This window comes from Peromyscus eremicus, chromosome 1, assembly GCF_949786415.1.
Source record: "Peromyscus eremicus chromosome 1, PerEre_H2_v1, whole genome shotgun sequence".
NCBI lineage: Eukaryota > Metazoa > Chordata > Mammalia > Rodentia > Cricetidae > Peromyscus > Peromyscus eremicus.
In genome coordinates this window covers 16,129,524-16,137,115 of record NC_081416.1, presented here as the reverse complement: position 1 = coordinate 16,137,115, position 7,592 = coordinate 16,129,524, and positions in this window count along the sequence as shown.

Below are 7,592 nucleotides of genomic sequence, written 5' to 3'. Positions count from 1 at the left end.
GGATATTGGATCACCTGGGTCATCCATTTTCATTAGTATCTGGTCCTCTTGTTCTCAAAATACATAAACTTTTAATGATAACATACATATTTGTATTAGCATAAATATAGACTGTGCATTGTACACAAGTCAGCCAAAGATGATTTTTTGTCATGTGTCTGAGCAGATAAAATATACATTATGTGTCTTGTAGTTCTTTTAGGTTTATTTCTTTGTAGTCAAAATTATAGGGGTCTTCCTTGATCAAATCTTATTTTCTTCTTTTTTTTTTAAAGTTTATTTATTTTTTATGTATACAGTATTCTGTCTGCATGTGTTTTTGCAGGCCAGAAGATGACATCAGATCTCATTACAGGTGGTTGTAAGCTACCAGGTGGTTGCTGGGAATTGAACTCAGGACCTCCGGAAGTCCAGCCAGTGCTCTTAACTGCTGAGCCATCTCTTCAGCCCCAAATCTGATTTTCTTTAACCCAGAATGAATCTACAGTCTCTCATTTCTTGTGGAAATAAAAGCATAACCTCTCCCCCAAAGCAATACACCTTTTGACTTAAAGTTTGGAGTCAAGACATTTTCTTTCTTCCTTTTCTTTCCTTCTTTCTTTTTTCTTTCTTCCTTCCTTCCTTCCTTTCTTTTTCTTTCTTTCTTTCTTTCTTTCTTTCTTTCTTTCTTTCTTTCTTTCTTTCTTTCTTCCTTTCTTCCTTTCTTTTTTTTTGAGACAGGGTTTCTCTGTGTAGCTCTGGAGTTTGTCCTGGAACTCACTCCGTAGACCAGGCTGGCCTTGAACTTACAGAGATCAACCTACCTCTGCCTCCTGAGTTCTGAGGTTAAAAGGCATGTGCCACAATCATCCAGTGACATTTTCAAAATATATAGGTTGGTTTAATCTAGCAGCCAAAAAATTCAAAGACAACACAATAATACAGGATCCAGACTCTCTATGTATTTTTCATCTTTGTGTGGCTTTTTTCTTTTATATTACTTTACTCCCTTTTCAAGGACTTTATTATTTTTAAATACCCTTTCTCTTCTCTCTTCCAAGCCTTTTTTAAAAAATCTGAATCTGTCTTTATTGTGTATCTGTAACCTTTTTCTGTCTGAGTGAGCAAAACCCTAAAACCACCACGCAGCACATTGGCTCGGCTCACAGGCAGTGGCCAGGAGATGCCTCTCTGTATTGCAGCCTGCCGAGGACAATTTCAAGAGCCATGCCATATTGCCTGCCTGAGTTAAGTTTCTGTTGTCCAGAATTGAGCCACTAACCAGAAACTTTTGACATGCCTGAACAAGTCCTGAGTTATTAGAAAATAACTTAACATTTCCTTATCTTTCTGCTACAGTGACCATTAGTAACAATGTTTTGTGGTTAGGTTGCTTGGTTGGGTTGCTTGGCAATTCAACAGTCCCCTGATCTTTTCCCAAAGAAAGTTTCCTGGTCTGCTTGCTATAAAACCCACCTGAGAAAAATAAAATTTTGCAGCTTGATCAGAATACTGTCTTGCTGTCAATTCTTTGTGTCTCTTGTCCCGTCATTCACCACTCCTCCTTCTAGGTTCTCTGCTGAAGATCCCGCTGGCCGGGACAGCAGCCCATGTGATTCATGAGACTAGGAACTTTCCTAGTGTGTTTGGTTCAGTTTTAGAATCTTTTTTAAAGCTTTCTCATTTTTTATGTGGAAATTCTTGCCAATGGTTTGGGTGTCGTTTGTAGGCAGACTTTTTGTTCCCCACCCGCCAGTTCTCAAGTACCAGACATAGAGGCTTAATATCAATTATAAATGCTCAGCTGATAGCTCAAGCTTATTACTAACTAGCTCTTACAACTTAAATTAACTCACTTCTATTCATCTACATTCTGCCACATGGCTTTTATCTCTATCCCATTTTGTGTGTCCGACTTGTTCTGCGTCTGGCTGTCACCCTTCTTCATTCCTTAGTTTTGTTGTTCTGCCTATTCTTCCTGCCTGGCTACCAGCCAATCAGCTTTGTATTAAACCAATCCTAGTGATAAATCTTCATAGTGGACAAAAGGATTATTCCACAGCAGAGGATGCTGTAAAGAAGGGAGGAGATGCCAAGGATCCAGAGCAATCAGTATAGGCATTACAAAATAAAGGTAACGGAGCCACATGAAAGAATGTAGATGAAAAGATACGGGCTAATTTATGTTATAAGAGCTAGTGAGAAACAAGCCTGAGCTATTGGCCAATCTTTCATAATTAATAATAAATCTCCATGTCATGATTTGGGAGCTGGCAGGACAGAGAAAGACTAGCTACAAATGGTGCCACACATTTACACATAAGACCTGAGAAAGCTTAAAAAAAGTATTCCAAACACCCAAAAATGGAACCAAACATAGCTTCCTGGCCCCACAGTATCTTATGGGGCCACGGTACAGAGACACATCTCCCAACCACTGCCTGTGGGGCTTGAGCCACCAGTACTCCATGCGCTAAGCTGTGGTTGGTTTAAGGTTTTACTCATGCAGATAGAAAAGGCTACAGACACACAGTAAAGCATGTTCTGATGGGGGTGGGGGAAACTCTTTAAACAGGTTACACTGTATTTAACGGTGTGTGTAGGCTTAAGAAAATAAAAGAGTATAGACAGTCATAAAAAAGAGTTTAAAAGCTGGGCAGTGGTGGCACATGCCTTTAATCCCAGAACTCAGGAAGCAGAACCAGGTGGATGTCTGTGAATTCGAGGCCAGCCTGGTCTACAGAGCGAGATCTAGGACAGGCATCAAAAACAACACAGAGAAACCCTGTCTCCAAAAAAAAAAGAGTTTAAAAATAATAAAGTTTTAAAAAGAGAAGTAATAATAATAATAATAATAATAAATGAATATGCCAAATAAGAGTGGGAAATATTATAACACAGGGAGTTTGGCCCTTATATGATGCTTTGGTAATTAAAAAAAATTTTTTTTTGAGACAGGGTTTCTCTGTGCATCCATGTCTGTCCTGTAACTCGCTCTATAGACCAGGATGGCCTTGAACTCATGGAGATCCATCTGCCTCTGCCTTCCTGGTGCTGGGATTAAAGGCGTGTGACACCACTGCCTGTCAATTTTGAATTTTTTGAGTGCTAATGAACAGATAACAGCTGCTGAGAGACATTGGATTGTGGAAGGGACTGCTGAATTAAACCAGCCTATACACTTTAGAAATGCCTTAACTTTAAAATGGAAGTAAAAAAATGTGTTAGGTTGGGGAAGAGGTTATTTCCTGTGGAAACAAAAGGCCATGTATTCCTTCCAGGTTAATAGAGATCAGATTTGACCAGGGGAGACCTCCTGAATATTTTGGCTACAGACATGGGGGAGAAACCAAGAATGACTACAGGACAGATGATGTGTAAGCTGATTCCCTCTGCATGGGAATGGCTCTGAGACTGGATGAGACATGATAAATCTTGGCTACAGAGTCCTCATGACTTATTCTTTTTTCTTTTTTTTTTTTTGTTTTTGTTTTTTGAGACAGGATTTCTCTGTGTAACAGTCCTGGCTGTCCCGGAACTTGCTTTGTAGAACAGGCTGGCCTTGAATTCACTTAGATCCACCTGCCTCTGCCTCCCAAGTGCTGGGATCAAAGGTGTGCACCACCACCACCAGCCCTCATGACTTATTATTACATGCCATCCTTCCATATGACATGGATAGTGACTTTTTTGTTTATTTTTTTATTTCAAGGCTGAGGACCAAACCCAAGGCCTTGCACTTGCTAGGCAAGCACTCTACCACTGAGCTAAATCCCCAACCCCTAGACAGCGATTTTTATTACAGTTTGGTTATGCAGTCCAAAAGAATTTATAAAGTTGACAAATGCCTTTTACCTGCTCAAATATAGAACAAAAAAATCATCTTTAAGTGATTGTACATACTACACATTCCATACTTGTGTTAATGCAGATATGTATGTTACCTTTGACAGTTTGTGTTTTCAGAGCAAGGGGACCAGATACTAATGAAAATAAGTGGTCCAGGTAATCTAGCATCTCAGAGTACCTCTGTTGGAGTTTCTTCAGAGTTCTACATCCAGAACAGTTCAAGGCTGTTGACTAATAGTCCAGTCTCACAGACTATTGTAGCCAGGACTTGATCATTATCCTAATTTTCTCAAGGTTCCCCAAAGACAACAGGGAGCAGTCTAGAGAACACAATGCCCACATTCCCAAGAGATAGGATGGGTGGTTTTTATTCATTCAGTGGGTTACATTGTTTGCCATTGTTTAAGGGGTTGGTTACAAATTGTTATTTATCATGATCAGAAAAAATCTGAACAAAGGACATTAGATTCAAGGATCTCTTTCTGAAGTGAAAAAGGGGGGATATAATATATAAATGATGAGATAAAAGAGTGGGTTGTTGAGTCTACTTTTAAACAACCACTAGTCTCAAATATTTTACATTGGTATGGATTTTCACATATTGATACAAATTTAAAGTTATTTTTGTTATATTGAATGTATGTTTCTACTCTTGTTTGGGGTATTGTGCTTATGCAGTTTGTTTAAAAATGTATAATTAAAAAATGCAGTTTAATAATTAGTAATGTATAATAATCAAACTTTTACTCATATTAAGTGTTTTCAAAGTTAAACAGCTACATTTTAGATAGATAAATGGTCTTCAAACACTTCAAAGACCTACAGAGCATGGCATTTAAACTATTTTGTCGACAAGGTGCTTTTCATGTCAATGAGACACATCTGTTCCTGGCAGCACCAATTTACTTCAGAGAAGATGATGAGTATTTAAGAAACTCCATATGGAGTTTGCTTTCTTTGTGGCAAATGCTAGCCACTGGGTGAAGAAACTGCCCTTGCCTGGACTGCTGACAGTATGCTGTCCAAACTGGACAAACAGGACACAAAAGAAAGAGACTGCTGAACTTTGCCAAGACAAGGTAGGACAGTCCTTCAAAAGTTCCTGCTTCACAGAAAAGTCTGTCATACAATCTAGGTCCCTAGACCAAAGTTGGTTGTGCCAACATTCCAGAGGAACTCTGGGTGACTGTCCAGGCAGCCTGCTGCTTCTGTCACTTCGTAGCTTTGGACGTTTCTTGCTCTGCACTTCCTGGTAATATTATATCTTTCTCAGGTCTCTGATAGAGTTGAAGACTAGACAGTTTCTATCATGACTAAGTTTCCCTTAGTCAAGATAGAAAGTAAATTAGGTACAAAACTTTGGACTCATCAAGAGACGATAGGTAATGGAATATTTTCTCTAAATTTTCCAAATACTAATGGACTGGACATTGTAAATGTATTTCTTACTTGGTAATTGTTCTTATTGTATATAGTTGTGCATTGTTAGAGTTAAAAACCTTTCCTTTTTATTTAGAGAAAAAATTGTGGAATAATCTTTTTGTACACCATGAAGATATGTCCTCTGATTGGTTTAATAAAAAGCTGAATGGCCAATAGGTAGGCAGGATTTCCAGGCACAGAGGACACTGGGAAGAAGAAGAAGGGAGAAGACGCCAGGGACACAGAGCAAGCAGCATGGGCATTACAAAGCAAAGGTAATGCCCACACATAGATTAAAAGATATAGCTTAATTTAAGTTGTAAGAGCATATTAGAAACAAGCCTAAGCTATTGGCTGAGTTTTTATAATCAGTAACATTTCTGTGTCATGATTTGGGAGCTGGCTGGTGGGACAGAGGACTAGCTACAGCTTGGTCCTAAGCTGGCAGTCCTATTTGGCACGATTCTAGAAACTTTGGGTGGGGTCTAGCAGCAGCATGTTGATCCTTGAGGGCATGCATGTCCCTGGGGCACACATCTTGTCCCAGGCTTTTCTTCTTGTCCTCCATGTGTGAGTAGGCTCTACCCAACACTTATGTTCTCACATGCCCTAACTCACAATGCATCCAGAATCAAGAGTGTCAAGAAGGAGCTGGGCAGTGGTGGCCAGCCTGGGCTATAGAATGAGTTCCAGGAAAAGGTACAAAGCTACACAGAGAAACCCTGTCTTGAAAAACCAAAAAAAGCCGGGCAGTGGTGGTGCACACCTTTAATCCCAGCACTTGGGAGGCAGAGGCAGATGGATCTCTGTGAGTTCAAGGCCAAGCATGGTCTATACAAAGCGAGTTCCAGGAAAGGCGCAAAGCTACACAGAGAAACCCTGTCTCGAAAAACCAAAAAAAAAAAAAAAAAAAAAAAAAGAGCCAAGAAGTATGGATGTAAGTCTCTGAACTACAAGCCCAAATAAATCCTTCTTCCCTTATGTTGTTTACGTCAAGTATTTTAAGAAAGATTGTAGCTGGTCAGTGGTGGTGCATTCCTTTAATCCCAGCATTCAGGAGGCAGAGGCGGGCAGATCTCTGTGAGTTTGAGGCCAGCCTGGTCTATAGAGTGAGTTCCAGGATAGCAAGGTCTACACAGAGAAATCTTGTCTTGGAAAAAAAAGATATTTATTTTTATTTACGTGTATGTGCCTTAGTGGGTTTATGTGCATCACATGTATGCATGTACTTACTCCTGGAGGCCAGAAGAGGGTGCTGGATTCTTTGAAGCTGCTCTTTGTGGATGCTGGGAACCCTGCTGTTCTATAAGAGTGGTGAGCTCTCTTAACCACTGAGCCATCTCTCCATTTCCTTAGAGATTTCTATTAGAGGGTTGGTGAGATGGCTTAGCATGTAAAGGTGCTTGTGGCCAAGCCTGGTGAACTTGAGTTTGATCCCCGGGATTCATATGGTGGAGAGAACCAGCTCAGAAAGGTTTTCTCAGTCTTTTACTTGCATGCTGTGGGACAAATTAATTCATATGAGAAATTAATTGTTTGACATTTATTTACGTGTGTGTGCACATGCATGTGCACATGCATGCATGTGTGCCACAGCAAGTGCATAAGGGTCACAGGACAACTTTAGGGAGTCAGTTCTCTCCATCCACCACGTGAGTCCCCAGGGTACAACTCAGGTTGTCAGGCTCGACAGCAGGTGTCTTTACCAACTGAGCTACCTTGGTTCATAAAAATGTTTTGTTTTGTCAAAAAGGATTATATGCCTATAATCCCAGTTTTGGTGCCTGTCCTGGATCTCACTCTATAGCTCTAGCAGTTTTTGTTTTTTTGTTTTTTTTTGTTTCAGCTATTGCTTTTCTGGCCCTGAACTTTGTGTGTTGTGTGTGTATGTGAGTGTGTGGGTGTGAGAGAGACAGACAGACAGACAGACAGAGAAACAAACAGGGGGTTGCTGTGTAGCCCAGGCTTGCCTTAAACTCGCAAACCTTCTATAATTCTGGGATTAGAGGTTTGAGCCTCCATGTCCTGCTGTGAGTGGTCCTTTCCTTTTCTGGGTGGCAGATCAGTAGGTTTGGGTGGACGAGGATGCAAGACTTTCACCTTGTTTTTGTGCGGCGCTGTTTATTGTGCGAGAAAAGCCACGAGGCACAACAAAACCCACTATAAGAGTTTATTAAGAGAAGGAACGGAGGGGAATGTGCTTAGGCCTATGGATGATCATGCAGGGAGAGAGAGGAGGGAGAAGAGGAAGGAGAGGAAGGGAGGGGAGGAGTCTGTGACCTGCTTTTTATGGATTTCCCCCACACATGTGCATATGAGCTTACGTATCTAGGCCACACATG